We start from the raw sequence: 14305 nt of genomic DNA on the forward strand, positions 1-14305 counted from the left end.
GTCTTTCTCTTTGGGTTAAAATTTTGTTCTACATTTTTCTTCAGCTCTGTCCACGACCCTCCATTGTGATCCCTGTCAGAGCAGTCTGTGGTGGTAGCTGGGCACTATGTAGTGGTACTGGACTCAGTCTGGAGGAGGTCATGGTAGATGTAGTCCATTAGCCCTTTAGACTAATCTTTCCCTTATGTCTTTATTTTTCTTCATTCTTCCTTGCTCCCAAAGGAGTGGAGTATCCTAGATAGCTGCTCACAGACTTTTAAGACCCCAGATGCTACTCACCAAAGTAGAATGTAGAACATTTTCTTTACAAACTATGTTATACCAATTGAGCTAGATGTTCCCTGAGACCACTGTCCCCACAGCCACCAGCCCAGCAATTTGGTCCCTCAGGGAGTATGGATGTATCTATGGAGCTACCATGGCCTTGCCTTGTACAGGTTTTCCTGGCTTCCCCAGTATTGTGTACTGTATTAGCCTTCACCAAAGTTATCACTTATCTTCTATTAAGTGTTTTTCCATCCCTACCCGTCCCCTCCCTTGTAACTATCAAATATTGTTTTTTTGTATGTAAACCTTTTCATGAGTCTTTACAGTAGTGGTCTCATACAATATTTGTCCTTTTGTGATTGACTTATTTTACTCAGCATAATGTCCTGAGTTCCTTTTGTTTGTGGATTTCTTTTTCATTTCTTTTTTGTAGTTTTTTTTTTTTTATTAGACTTTATATTTTTCTCCATTTTGATGAGTAAATTTGTTAACTTTCTTTGTGGTTACCTTGATATTTACCCTTATCTTTCTAGGTTTGAACCAGTCTATTATTACTTGGTATCGCCTTGCCTTCCTCTCCATTAGAAGTTCTATACCTATACCCTGTATTCCCTCTTTTATTTTTCATATGTTTTCATCATTTACAGATTAACCTCTTTGGTTCCCTGTTGCAATTGTTTCGGTTTTGGATAGTCCTTGAGAGTTCATTTCCTAGGATGGTATCTCTCTGATACAATCTTGTGTCCTAGATTCAGACTGTGGTCTGATGTTGTTTGTTCTCGACTGAAGAACTCCCTTTAATAATTCTTGTAGGTTTAGTTTGGTTTTCATATATTCCCTTAATTTCTACTTATCTGGAAATGTTCTAATTTCGCCATCATATTTGAATGAAAGTTTTGCAGAATACATTATTTGTGGTTGGCAATTTTTTTTTCTTTCAAGGTTTTATATGTGTCATGCCATTGCCTTTTTGTCTGGGCAAATTCTGCCAAATAATCAGACCTTAGTCTTATTGTTTCTCTTCTGTAAGTGCCTTTTTGTTTTTCTCGAGCTGCTCGCAGGATCTTTTCTTTGTCCTTGGTTTCAGTGAGTGTGATTATGATATCCCTTGGTGTTTTTCTTTTGGGTCTATCCTATATGCGGTTCATTGAGCTTCTTGGATGGTCAGCTTTTCATCATTCATGATATTAGGGAAGTTTTCTGTCAGGAATTCTTCAGTGTTCCTCTCTGTGCTTTCCATTTTCTTCCTCTGTTCTGGAACTCTGATCACTCACAAATTTTTGCTTTTGATTGTATCCTACATAATTCTCAGGGTTTCTTATTTTTTTTCTGATTTTTCCTCAAACAGAGTTGTATCGAAGTGTTTGTCTTCAATTTTGCTGATTCTGTCTTCCATCATTTCAAACCTGCTCCTTAGCCCTTGTGTGACACTATTTCTGAAATCTTGTTTTCTATCTTTTGGATTTCTGTTGTTTTTATATGATTTCTAGTTGTGAATTTGTTTTGGCATTTTGTTCCTATTATTACTTTCCTGAATTGTTCCATTTTTTGGTCTGTAGTTTCCATGAATTTGTCTGGCTTTTCCAAAAATTTGTCTATTTTTCCCTCATTTTTGTTTGCTTTTTGCTTCAACTCTTGGATTGCTCTGAATAGTAGTTCTAGTGCCTTTTCTTCTACTGGAAAGTCATCTGCTGTTTTATTTTGGATGCTTACTGGACCTGTTACTGGAGAATGGCCTCAGTTCTTGTCTTCGGTGTAGGAAAGAATTCAAACACTGAGACAAATAGTGCCAAGCGAGTAGAGGTTTATTAGTGAGCAGAGGGTTACTAGTAAAAGTACACTTGACCAGGGAGCTTCAAGTGGGCTACTCAGGTAGGGAAAGAATCTGAGTGCCCCGCAGTCATTTTCTTAGGGTCGTATGCTCCTTTTGTCTCTTGATCTGTCTCTATTAACATTTAAAAGCCAGGATAAGACCCCCCCCCCATGAAGACTATTTCCTTGGCTTAAGGTTTAATTACCAAGTTAGAGATCTTATCAAGTTAGAGATCTTATCAAGTTAGGGACCTTATCAAGTTAAGGATCAAAGACCCCTGTAAAGATCATTTCCTTGGCTTAAAGTTTAGCTATGTAGGGACCATCTTATTGAGGAATGTCACCACCCTTTGCCTCTTCCTCTTCCCAAGTGCAACCTTCCCCCCCCCTTGGATCTTCCCCCCCTCGAGTGTCATTCTCCCAAATCTTTGGGGTTGTTGAAGGAGGGTGATCTGTCTTCTGTAGTTACTTCTTGCTGTCATAGGGGCATAGAGCTGGCCCTAGGAGAGGCACTTGTTCCCTAAGGGGGGTTTCCTTTACTCTGGGAGCTGAGGATAGAAGCACTGGGCAGCTTGATCCAAAGGGCTTTCAGGGCTTGTGTTATTTGACAATGTCTGAATTACAGCCATTTGTAATTGAAACTTTTGTAATCTGGAGGACACAAAACGAGTTAGTATTTTAAGGAAGCAGGGTCCAAACAGTAAAAGAAGAATCACAGACATTAAAGGGCCAAGGAACAGTATTAGCCAAGATTTCCATGACCAGACAGATGACCAAGAGTTCCATCTTTGTTTGGCTTGTGTTTGGAGTTTTCTGGCTTTATCTAAAAAGTGGCGGATATGCTCTTGGAGTTGGCCAGTTTGGTTCACCCCAAAACAGCATTGTTCACCTAGCATGGCACATATACCCCCATGGCTAGCTGCCAACATGACTAATCCTCTTCAGTTTTGAAGTACTACAGCTGCCAAAGAATTTGTTTGGGTTCGTAGAGTAGCTATAGTGGCTGCTACCTGGGTATTGAGCTGGGCTAGATCAAGTGAGAGGTTTGCATAAACCTGAGTAGTTGCAAGTGCCCCAGTGGTTCCGGCTGCGAGGCCAGCTGTTCCTATAAGACTGCTAAGTCCTATAAATATGGGAATTAGGGGCACTGCTTTTTTTGTCACCTTGTGAGTAGTGCTTAAAGGTAAAGGGATAGGAGCTCCTGCTTCAGCTAAAGAAACAGGAGGGAGGACATATCCTACTGTACATAATCCCATCCAATTTGTGGGTAGGCATATAAAAGCTGCAGTTCCACATACATAATATAGGCCTGAAGATAATGGAAGACAACCCGAGACATGTTATACACTTGATGAAGTGTAATTGCATGGAGTTGGTTTTTTGAAGGTGGAGGTATATTTCTACCTGTACATGGCAGCTAGGGCAGCTGCTGTTAGTGGACTAAAGCAGGGGTTAATGTTATGGGTGGCATTGTTTTCTGGGTTTTCCCAGAAGACCATTCTACGGATGATTCTATGAAAACCTTTTCTTTGGCAGTTTCATGTACCAAGGTGCAATTATTTCCATTGTGGCCGGATTTCCATCTGGAAGCGGACAGAAGGGCCAAGTGGTTGCAACCCAGTGGTCTCCCCTGGCAAAACCGTCCAGTGTAGTCTAACTGTGTGTCTGAGGAGGTATTGGGAGGAAAGGTTATCCAGCTAGACAAGGGTGGAGGATCAGGGAGAGATGTAGTTATGTGTCTGAAGTTGTGTGTTATCGTGACGGTTACATTGCAACGGGAGCGGCTTAGAGATCCTACCTGATAAGAGTATCTTTGGGGGCCCAGTAAGTAGATGCACAACAGGCTTTGCCCCCCTTTATTTATACTCCTCGGTACTCCGCCCCCATGATAGGGTGTACAGTGTGGTTATTGTGACTTTTGAATGCCCCCGTGGTCCAGTAGAGAGGGTATAGTGAAGAAAGCCTGACATTTGAGCCCAGACCTGCCAAGAGGCGGGCTACCCTTCTGCTGACTGTCCCCAAGCCTGTAGACAAATCCAGCAGGACTAGTTGTATTTGGTATGTGTAAGCGCCTTTATGACTCCTTGTAATGGTTTAATACAGGGGGAGATAGGCTCGGGCCGGGTTAGTTGGACAAGTCAATGTGTTATGGCACAGAAAAGAACACAAAGCATTTTGACTTATCTGTTGTTACTGTCTTGTTTTCTTTTGAAGGGTTACTTCAAGTCTTCTATGGGTTCACTCGTCCCCTCTTGATGTTGGCTTGGGGTTTCTTCAAATGTATCTTTAATGTGGTAGGGTTTCATCCTGGAACGATGTATCCAGCTAGAAATTCTGGGCACCTTTACAGCTGTGGGGGTAGAAAGCATAACAGTATATGGTCCCGTCCACGTTGGGGCAAGCTGGGATGTTGGGGACCCATCTTTCCAAGTTTTGACTAGGACTAAGGTCACTGGCTCATATAAAGGGACTGAGATGTATATTTGAGATTTTGGTACTCCTAGCTCTTGAATAGCTTGTTGGAAACTTCCCAGGGAGGCTACAAAATGTACTAGTTGGTTGGTTTCCTCATCTCTGACCAGATCTGTTCTAAGGAAGGGTCTGCCAGATAGAATTTCAAAGGGGCTAAGCTTTAAATGAGAAGTGGGGCTTATCCTCGTGTGGTGTAAAGTTATCGGGAGAGACTAGATCCAACTTTGGTGGGTTTCCTGGCCCAGCTTGGCTAAAATTCTTTTTAGTGTTTGATTTGCTCTTTCTACCTTTCCTGACGATTGGGGCCTCCAGCCTGAGTGTAAGTTGCACTTGATTCCAAGTGCTGTACCTACCCTTTGACTTATGGTTGAAATGAATGCTGGGCCATTATCACTCTGCAGAGACCTAGGAAGTCCATACCTGGGGATGATTTTATTTAGCAGTTTTTTTATAACTTCTTAGGCTTGTTCTATTTTTGTGGGTAATGTCTCTACCCATCCTGTGAAGGTGTCTATGAAGACTAATAAATATTTGTAGCCTAGGCATTTTGGCATCTGGGTGAAATCTAATTGCCAGTCTTCTCCTGGATATAACCCACTTCTTTGGACAGGTTTCACTAGCACAGGTGGCAAGTGGGCACCTTGAAGGGTGTTTATTATACAAAGGGGGCACCCTTGGATAATTTGTTTAATGGTTTTCTGAAGCCCTTTACCTGAAAACAGGCGGGAGCAAAGCTGAGTTGTTTTATCTGGGCCAAGGTGGCATGAATCATGCAGACCCTTTAGGACTTTCCATTGAATATTTCGGGGCAGACAAATGACTCCTTCTCTGTAATACCACCCATCTTTATCTTGGGAATACCTGTTTTTCTCAGCCCACTGGTTTTCTTCTTTGTTGTACTGTGGTGTAAGGCATTTTAAGTTGGCTGAAGGAAGTAGGGCACCAATTAATGGGTCTTTGGATATTGCAGATGTCTTTGCTGCCCGATCAGCTAGTTGGTTACCTAGGGCTGTTTTACTATCTCCTTTTGGTGTCTTTTGCAATGTATTATGGCTACTTGTAGAGGCAGGTGGACTGCCTCTAGGAGCCATAAAATATGGGGCCCATATTTTAAGGGACTATTCTTAGTATTTAGATACCCTCTCTCCATAAAGCTGTATGAGCATGAAGTATAAGGAAGGAATATCTAGAATCTGTAAAAATGTTCACCTCTTTTTCTTTCCCAGCTTAAGGGCCTGGGTCAATGCAATTAGTTCTACCAACTGTGCTGAGGTTCCCTTGGGTAAAGATTTAGCCTTTATTACCTGGTGTAGAGATTCGATCGCATACCCTGCATGTCGTTTCCCTTCTTTGACAAAACTGCTGCCATCAGTAAACTACTCCTCATCAGGGTTTATGAGAGGTTGGTCAGGAAGATCTTGTCGACTGGCATAGATCTGACTAATGACTTCACAGCAGTTGTGAAGGTTTGGGTCCTTAGGATTGGGGGTAGGTAACAGGGAAGTGGGGCTTAGAGGGGAGCATTCTTTTACCGTGAGTTGCAGATTTTCTATTAAAACTACTTGGTATCTTAGGATTCTGGTATTTGTTAGCCACTGAGGGTCCTTGTTGTTTAACAAGGGGCTGATTTGGTGTGAATTATATAAATCAATTTTCAGCCCTAGCGTTAATTTTAGAGCCTCTTCTATAAGAACAGCAGTGGCTGCCATCACTCAGAGACAGTGAGGATACCCCTGAGCTACTGTATCAAGTTCTTTAGATAGGTATCCTACTGGTCTCTTATCAGACCCTAAGGTTTGGGTGAGGACATCTAGGACTGCTCCTTTTCTCTCTGTTACAAACAATTGGAAGGGTTTTTCTGGGTCGGGTAATCCCAAGGCAGGAGCCTGTAGGAGGGCTTTTTTTAGGTTTTCGAAGGCATGTCTCTGCTCTTCAGTCCACATTAATTCATTAGTTCCTTGTTGGTTATTTATTTTGAGGGCATTATATACTGGTGGCGTAGTGGTTAAGTGCAACGGCTGCTAACCAAAAGGTCGGCAGTTCAAATCCGCCAGGCACTCCTTGGAAACTCTTTGGGGCAGTTCTACTCTGTCCTATAGGGTTGCTATGAGTCAGAATCGACTTGACGGCAGTGGGTTTTTTTATACTGGCCTGGCTTTTTCACAGTATCCAAGAATCCATAGCCTGCAAAAACCCGTTAAACCTAAGAAGGATCTGAGCTGTTTTGTGGTGTTGAGCTTGGGGATGTTTGCTATGGCTAAAACTCATTGAAGAAATAATCGTTTTTCTCCTGGGGCCAGTCTTAGTCCTAGATATTCTACTTCTTGTAAAAGTTGGGCCTTTTCCTTTGAGATTTTGTACCCCTTTTCTGCCAGGTGATTTAGAGTTTGAATAACATGTTGGCATCCTAATTGTTCTGTGGGGGAGCAGATGAGCAGGTTATCAACATATTGAACAACTTGCCCACCCCCCTCAAGTATTAGGTCTTCTAAGTTCTGTGCCAAAGCTTGGCCAAAAAGGTGGGGGCTGTCTCTGAACCCTTAGGGTAAAGCTGTCCATGTTAACAGTTGTTTGTGACCAGCAGGATCAGACCATTCGAAGGCAAAAAGAAACTGACAAGCTGGGTCTAGAGGGATGCAAAAAAATGCATCCTTCGAGTCTAAAACAGAAAACCATTGGGTGTTAGGCGATATTTCTCCCAAAAATGGTGTAAGGGTTAGGGACCACAGGGTGGAGAGGAATTACAGCCTCATTAATGATCCTAAGGTCTTGTACTAGCCTATATTTCCCATCTTTCTTTTTAATGGGGAGAATAGGGGTATTGCAAGGGGAGTTGCAGGGTATTAATATTCTGTGTTTTAAAAAGGTAGTAATTATGTTTTGTAATCCCTGCCTAGCTTCTAAGTTAATGGGGTATTTTTTTTTTTTCTTGGAAATTCATTGGTGTCTTTTAACTTTACCATTACTGGGGTGACATTATGTGCCCATCCTTGAATCTCAGTAGCCCATACCTGGGGGTTTAACTCTTGTTGTTCATCTGTATCTATGTAAGTTCCATTGCTGTTAATTTGTAAGGTCATTATTTGGTTAAGAGCCAGATCTTCTGTTGAGAAGATCACTCGAGTTTTTACTTTGCTTAAGATGTCCCTCCCTGAAAGTGGGACAGGACATTCTGGGAGGATTAAAAATTAATGTGAGAAGCTCGTTGCACCCCACAGACAGTGTAATGATGGAGTAAAATATTTTACTTTGGGTTTCCCTTCTACTCCCTGAACCGTGCCTTTGTTAGATGAAAGGGGTCCTTGATAGGAGGTTAGTATGGAAAAGGCAGCTCCTGTGTCCAAAAGAAAAGTTACTGACCTTCCCGCTACATCTAGGGTGATCCTTGGCTCCTCTGCACTGACGTTGATGTTCTCGGTGTTTTCGCTGGGAGCCTCTTGGAGCCCAGGGTCCTGTCAGCTTAAGGCCATTTCCACTGAGGGATCGGGACTGGGAGTCCTGCGACCCTCAAGGTAGTCTCGCCTTCAATGGTCATGCTGTTGGCAATTGGGACAGGGCTTCAGGAGCGGTTTGTTCCGGGGGCTATCCCTTTTCCAGTGGCCAAGTTGGCCACATTTGTGACATGCACCGTGTGGAGTATCCTTGGGTCTTCCTGCTAGTAGCGGGTGGTGCCTGCCCTGTTGGGCGGCTAGGAGACGGGCCTGTCTCTTCTCATCCTTTTTCTCCTTTTCTTGGAGCCTTTCTTTTTCTTCCCGGTCTCAATTATAGAAGACTGAGGAAGAGACCTTTAACAGTTCATTTAAGGGAGTTTGAGGTCCTAGCCCTCGTTTTTGAAATTTACGTCTAATATCTAGAACAGTTTGAGTTAGAAACCTATCTTTTAAGACTAGTTCTCCTTCTGGTGATTCTGGGTCTAAATTGGTATATTTTAGGAGGGCTTCTTTTAGTCTTTCTAGGAAGGCCTTGGGGTTTTCTTGGGGCCCTTGGTCTATGGCGGCCAGTTTATTAAAATTGGTAGGTTTTATCCTGCAAGCTTTTGTTCCCTCAATCAGGCATACTAACATGTGGTCTCTCACTTGTCTCCCTACTTGGGTATTATAATTCCATCCCAGGTCTATGCCTGGGACTGTGGCGGTGCCCATGGGGTGGGCTTGTTTGTTTTGTATATATAGCCCATCCGTGAATCATCTGGCTGCCTTGGTGAGATTTAATCTTTCTCCCTGGGTGTTTAGTTGCAGGTTATCATTATGTCTTTCCAACCCAAATCAAAAGTGAGTGTTAAGTTCTTAAATTTTTCTACATAGTTGTTAGGGTCATCAGAGAAACGTCCTAGCTCTTTTTTCCTAAATCCTGCATTGAAAACAGAACCTGTACCCTGACTGGTCCATTAAAGCCAGCCACTTCTTGAAGGGGGCACAGGTGAGTGGTGAAGGTGCTGTGGGCGAGGAATTGGAGTAGGGAGGAGTAGGAAGAACAGACATGCCTTTAGTATTTAAGGATGGGGTTGCAGGGTTGGTAGGGTTTGGGTCTAAGGTGTCTATTGTTTGGTTTGTAACAATGGCAAGTACTGCAGGGTCTATCTCACACTTTTTACACAGTTCTGTGTTTTCTCTTAAGGCCATAAAAACCTGGACATAAGGGACTTCTGTAGATTTGCCTTGTGTCCAGCAAAACAGATCTAGCTGAAGGATTGTATGATAATTCAAACTTCCCTGTTGTGGCCAAATCTGTCCATTTCCCAATTTATATTGAGGCCATGTGGTTTTACAAAAGAAGACTAATCTCTTTCTCTTCAGGGTTTGAGGGTCGAACCTGTCCCAGTTTTTGAGGATACATCCCAGAGGTGAGGCCAACAGTACTGAGTTTTGGTTTCCCATCTGGAAAGGAACAGAGTGAGTCAAAGGGGGTAGGGCGTCTCCTGTGCACCCTATGTTAAATCCCTGCCTGGAGAAGGCATCCCTTCAGTACTTTGTTCTTGTCTATGTCTGCTGTCCTGGCAGGACATGAACTTGTATATTTGTTGATGTCCTTGTTCTGTCAAGAAACTAATTATTGCATACCCTGCTAGCCATTTTAGGGTGGGGGTCCTTTGTGCCTCTGTCTGGGAAGACTTCATTTTATTGGCAAACTTTACTATCCATTGAAGCTGACACCTTGATTGCCTCACCCTGACACACCACATAATCTTGAGGGTCCCTTGGAATTGGGCATAGGAGATGATTTAGCATTTGTGGGAGCCCCTCTTCTGTCCATACCCAAGGGGGGGTATTCTTATTATTTCCTGGGCCCCTCCCTTCCTTTTTTCTGCAGAACCAGCAAACCCATTCCTCATGTCTGCCCCTCTCTGTATACTTTATGAATTGTTCTTGCACACTGAAAGAGGGAATCAGGGCACAGAGGGCTATCATAAACTAGACTCCTGTAGCCCACTTCTTTGTATATTTTCGGACATTCAAATTCTTTGTTTTTTAAGGGGGGGGTAACAGATATAACTTTAGTTAGTCTAATGAATAGCCCTAAGATTTTTGATTCAGTGAGGCAGACCAGAGTGTCCCTATTCATTCTTTTATAACATGAGAGCAGAGGGAGCTGATCAAGAAAAGGCCGCCTGTGTTTAGATTCACAATGGCAGTATAAACAGGAAAGTGAGAGAGGTCCTTTGCTGGAACAATTATCCCTTAAAGCCTATCATAAATACAGCCTATCAAATCAAATTCTTTGTAAGGGGGGGGGGGTAACAGATATAACTTTAGTTAGTCTAATGAATAGCCTTAAGATTTTTGATTCAGTGAGGCAGACCAGAGTGTCCCTATTCATTCTTTTATAACGTGAGAGCAGAGGGAGCTGATTAAGAAAAGGCCGCCTGTGTTTAGATTCACAATGGCAGTATAAACAGGAAAGTGAGAGAGGTCCTTTGCTGGAACAATTATCCCTTAAAGCCTATCATAAATACAGCACTGATCCCTTTTGCAAAGCATACATGGAGGATACAGATGTAAGTACGTTAGCCAGAAGTTGGATGGGGCTGAAAGATGCAAAAGGTAAATGGGTGACTGGTCCCTTAAAGAGACTCGCATACTTGGCATGACTATTGCTGAGGTTAGCGGGCGTCAGGTGTTCTAGGTCGAAAATGTGCTGCTTTGTGAGCAGGACTCCTGGAGGGTGTGATCCCTCTAGTTGTCTAGAGCTTCTCTTACATGTCTCGGATTCTCTCCTGATTGTCTAAGATAGTCAGGGGGCTTAGAGCATTGGATGACCAATCCTTATGTATGCTCCTCGGATGAGGCTGATTGTTAATTAAGTGAAGTTGGAAGTCTCTATGAGGCCCCTGCACGTCTCGGGATTGACCCAGACACCTTCGCAAAGCAGAGGGAGGAAGTGCCTCTTTTCTTTGGAGTCTGAAAGAATCAGACACTCATTGTTACCCTATTCTTGTTAATAGTCAGACCAAGTACATACAAATCTTTTTAGCACCTCTCAGAACTCTCTCTCAAGAAGAAACAACACACACACATGTAGAGGTAGGGATACCTCGGCGCGGGCTGGAAAGAAAGAGAGCCCACGCTCTGAGGTGGACTCACCACTTTCTGGACGAAGGAGGAGGAAGCTTGTTATCCGAGTCACGGACCAGAATATGTTACCGGAGAATGGCCTCAGTTCTTGTCTTCGGTGTAGGAAAGAATTCAAACACTGAGACAAATAGTGCCAAGTGAGCAGAGGTTTATTAGCAAGCAGAGGGTTAGTAGTAAAAGTACACTTGACTAGGAAGCATCAAGCAGGCTACTCAGGTAGAGAAAGAATCTGAGTGCCCCATAGTCATTTTCTTAGGGTTTTATACTCCTTTTGTCTCTTGATCTGTCTCTATTAACATTTAAAAGCCAGGACAAGGCCCCCCATCCCCCATGAAGACTATTTCCTTGGCTTAAGGTTTAATTACCAAGTTAGAGATCTTATCAAATTAGGGACTTTATCAAGTTAAGGATTTTATCAAATCAAAGACCCCTGTAAAGATCATTTCCTTGGCTTAAAGTTTAACTATGTGGTGACCATCTTATTGAGGAATGTCACCACCCCCTGCCTCTTCCTTTGTAAGGATTGTTTTATTGAGGAATGTCACCACCCCCTCCCTGCCTCTTCCTTTGTAAGGATTGTCTTATTGAGGAATGTCACCACCCCCTGCCTCTTCCTTTGTAGGGATTGTCTTATTGAGGAATGTCACCACCCCCTGCCTCTTCCTTTGTAGGGATTGTCTTATTGAGGAATGTCACCACCCCCTGACTCTTCCTTCTCCTGAGTGCAAGCTCTCTCCCTATCCATTACGGACCCATCCTGTTCTGTTTTTTTAATATGTTTTGATATTGTCTGCTGTCTTTGAGACATTCAGTAGTTATTTTCTTCATTTCTTGACTGTAGATTTGTTTGTTTTGTCCTGCTTTTTGTTTTACTTGGTTATGTCTGAGCAGGTGGGCTGTGCATTCTTTCCTGTTTGCTCATCTGTAGCCACAATACTTTTTGCCTCCTTGTCCAATGGGCAGGGCCAGTCATTCAGCTATGGTGCAACAGGGCAGGTCCATCTGAAGGGTAGAGGATGGGATGGATTGTTTGTGGCATGTACTAGGGCCAACAGGGTGGAACAGGAATCAGTGCTGAGCAGATTCCAGAACACGGTGCCTGTGCTGCTTGGGTGTGTCATGTTCAGTGTGTGGTGTAGGTAGGCAGGAAGAGGAGGGAGGTTGTGATGTGTATAGTTAATAGGGGTGTGGGAAAGGGGAGAGAGAGGAGAGAAAAATAAGATCCAAAAGCAAACGAGCAAACAAAGAAAAGGAAAAAAAAGAGTGCTTAAGGAAGCTTAACATTGGAGTGGAGGGATGAGAAACTGAGAAATGGAGAAAAGAAAAAAGAAAAAAGGCGGGGGGAGAATAACTAGATAAAAATTTGGAAAAGAAAAGCCCCCAGGAGTCCCAGAGGCCCACTGGTGGGGCTGCTAAGACTGGGGAAGTGGCTCCCAGGCTGTGTAGTATAGCCTGCATAGAGGATATAGATGTCACATAGCACCAGGTATTCAGGAGACAGAAAAAGAAGATAAGCGTAGAGAGAGGAGAACTGAGAAATGAAGACAGACAGAAGGGGAAAAAGAGAGAGAAAAGAAAAAAGAAAGGAAGGAAGGAAGGAAGGAGGGAGGGAGGAAGGAAGGAAGGAAGCAGAGGAAGGAAGGAAGCAAGCAGAGGAAGGAAGGAAGAAATGCCCCCAGGGACCGCACCTATGCAGCCACGCTGATTGGGGGAGGGGGTTGTAAGCTGTGCAATGCAGCCTGGCTAGAAGGGGCTTGCAAGCTGCGAAAAGAAAAAGAAATCAAACAAAGCAAAACAAGGGGAAAAAAGCCCCAGGAATCTCACCAGGGTGGTGTCGCGGGCTGGGGGAGTGGTTCCTCAGTTCAGCATGGCTTCACAGCCTTTCAAGAAGAGGCAAACATGGCATATGTAGCCAGGTGTTCCAGGGAAAGAAGGCGGAGGTGATAGGAGTCACAGAAGAAACCAAAAGAGACAGAAAAAACCAAACACCAGCTCAAGGGCCCTGCCAGTGTAGGTAGGGCGAATCCAAGCAGCCTGAGGCCAAAACAGTTGCCTCCGGCAGAGAGACTGCGGCTGGCAGGAAGCAGAGGAGGCTGAAGTGCGGGGAAGAAGAGGGGGTTAGGAAAGCATATATCGCTCGTTACCAGGGTGCTCTATCTCCTGCTGGGAACCTCAGGAAGCTGCTTTGCCACACTCCCTGTCCGCTGATCTCCGATGTGGGGGTGGCAAATCCAAGCAGCACAGACGCTGTACCTTCCGGCTGGACGAGCCACTACAGCCAGCCAGGAAGCCTGGACGCAGACCAGCGGGGAGAGAATACAAGGTACGAAAGCGTGTATCGCTGGTAACAGGGTGCTCTGTCTCCTGCTGAGAGTTCTGCGAAGCTGCCTTTCCCTGCTCCCTGTCTGCTGGTCGCCGACAGGAGTCCAACATGGTGGATCCGTGCTGTGTTAGCGGATGGGGCCCTCCCAGGTATCACTCCTCGCTCTCCGTCCTCTGTCAGTTTCTTATTCCATTTGTTGCTTAGGTGAGTTCTCTAACACTTCTTTTGGAACTTCAAGTTCTAGGAATGACCTTTGTCTCTGTTTTATTTAGTTTTTTGGGTCTTTGCTGTGGAGGGAGGGCATGGAGCTTCTGTCTATGGTGCCGTGTTGGCTGGAAGTCCTACTTAGAGAAATTTAAAAAGCCTAATTATATGAATAATTATACTATGGTCGTTGATCAGAAGACAGTATCATTGAGAAGGAAACTCTCTTCAGGTTGATCTATAGATGTCACACAAACATAGTCATAATCCCAACAGGTTATTTTATTAAAACTAAGAAACAGGTATTGGGTTCCTGAGTTCTTAGTCACACAGGAAATACTTTGTATTTGGGTTATCAACTATTAAGAGGAGTCATCTTTGTTTCAGCAGAACCTAGACAAACTTTTCCCCTACAGCCTTTGATGCCCCACTGGTAGGATTGCCAGATTTAGCAAATACAAACACAAGAACCCAGTTAAATTTTAATTTCAGAAAAAAATTGTGATAAAAAAAACTGTGTCTCAAAAAATCGATGGGTGTCTTCTGTTTTATGGGGTACTATACCAAAGAGGAATTGATTCCTTTGAATTGTGGCATTGGAGAAGAATATTGAATATACCATGGACTGCCAAAAGAATGAACAAGTCTGTCTTGG

General features: G+C 43.6%; 1 long non-coding RNA gene across 1 annotated transcript; it reads right to left on the bottom strand.

The window, feature by feature from the left end:
* Positions 1-2469: 2469 nt before the first annotated feature.
* On the bottom strand, positions 2470-11651 carry LOC126075838 (uncharacterized). Its single transcript, XR_007517294.1, has 3 exons — positions 11133-11651; positions 7912-9428; positions 2470-4429 (listed from the first exon to the last, which is right to left on the bottom strand). It is a non-coding gene; the product is annotated as an uncharacterized LOC126075838 (long non-coding RNA).
* Positions 11652-14305: the final 2654 nt, after the last annotated feature.

Source organism: Elephas maximus, chromosome 4 (genome assembly GCF_024166365.1).
Source record: "Elephas maximus indicus isolate mEleMax1 chromosome 4, mEleMax1 primary haplotype, whole genome shotgun sequence".
NCBI lineage: Eukaryota > Metazoa > Chordata > Mammalia > Proboscidea > Elephantidae > Elephas > Elephas maximus.